Here is a 1,577-nt window from a genome sequence, read left to right as displayed (position 1 = left end):
GTGACGTGGTCAAGAGATGGCAGTACGTTCACGGATTCCTGAATCTATCTGTGCGGTGCTTTGAGTGTTACCCGATTGTGAGTGTGTGAGAGTTTTCACAGGGTACTCCAGTTTCTCTCTAATGCGAAACCAAAGACTCGTTAATGAATTGGCCAAACATCCCATTGTGCGGTCCTCCTGACGAACAGTAGTGGGCCTCTGTGACACTTTGCTCGATAAATACGTGACAGTACATTATTGTTAAAATAGTAAAAAAAAAAAAGCCCATCGTTGATCCACTGCTGGATGAAGGTTTCTCCGAAAAGTGTCAGTCATGGGGGGGGGGGGGTTGTTTTTATGTATGTTGAACTTCTTTCGCACCGTACGTAGCCAAATGTGCTATTCGGAGGTGCGGGGGGGTAAGGACGACAAATTTTGGCCATACTTCACCACAAAGGTGAGTTGGTGCAGTGGCTGACCGGGACCGGTTTTGATGTCACACGCCACTGATGCTAAGCCACGACCAGGGATCGAACTCAGGTTTAGTACGGGTTCAAGACCGTGCTTCTAAATGATTGTGAATATATGGTCATTATTGCGCAAACCCAGTTTTACTTGTAAGAGAGAATGGCCATTTGACGTATTGCTTTGTCAATATGAATATTGTAGGTGTTTATTAAACCATACTATACATACATCTCGTAGAGCGTTCACAAAAGTACTTACACTTCACATTCATGTCAAATACTACACAGATTGTTATTATTCGCCTACTATAATATGTATTCATAGATGTATTGAGGACTGTACTGTCGATTGACCATATATGCCAATTGTACGCTCCCCTACATCCTGTTTACTTGACTCGGCTCTGCCTTGGAAACAACACACCCAGTCATTTATATCAAATCGCCTGCTTTTAAAAGACAACGGACTGTATGTAACCTTTGTAAATAAAGGCTATGATTAATTCATTAATTAAATACATTTTTCTAAAAAAATATATAAAGAATCTTTACAAGATACGATTAGGCTTGTTATGTAAAGGATGTGATTAATTCATTAATTCATTTGTGGAATATTGTTTGCTTAAATCAATGACCCGTCTGTACAACGTGCTCTCTCTCGTACGGCTAAATGAAGGATATTATGAATCAAATAATAATAATTCGTTCTTTAAATGTTTTAGAAAAATAATTACCTATCTGTTACAACGAGCTTTCTCTCGTATGACTAAATAAAGTACTGCATATAATATATTAATTCATTCGTTTATTTTCAATTCCAAAACGTTTCCTGGTCTGTACAACGGCGTCTTTTCAGCATCGTTAAATCGAGCACGTGAGTCATTCCTGCACGAATTCATTCATTCATTCGCTCACGGAACGAACCGTAACCCCTCCCACCCACGCACACGCACGCGGCCTCGGCAGCCAATGGCGTTCCATCGCGGGCCAACGCCTCCGCGCGCACAACAACAAACGCGACCTCCCATTGGTCGGCGCGGCTCCAACGCACCAGCGTTCTCGACCAATGGGAGGGGAGGTGTGCGGGGGTGGGGCGGGACTTCCCGGAGGGGTCCCCGGGGGTAGCGGCAG

Source organism: Lampetra planeri, chromosome 32, assembly GCF_965212315.1.
Source record: "Lampetra planeri chromosome 32, kcLamPlan1.2.h2, whole genome shotgun sequence".
Classification (NCBI taxonomy): domain Eukaryota; kingdom Metazoa; phylum Chordata; class Hyperoartia; order Petromyzontiformes; family Petromyzontidae; genus Lampetra; species Lampetra planeri.
The sequence above is the reverse complement of the archived record's forward strand: the minus strand, read 5'-3'. Positions refer to the sequence as shown.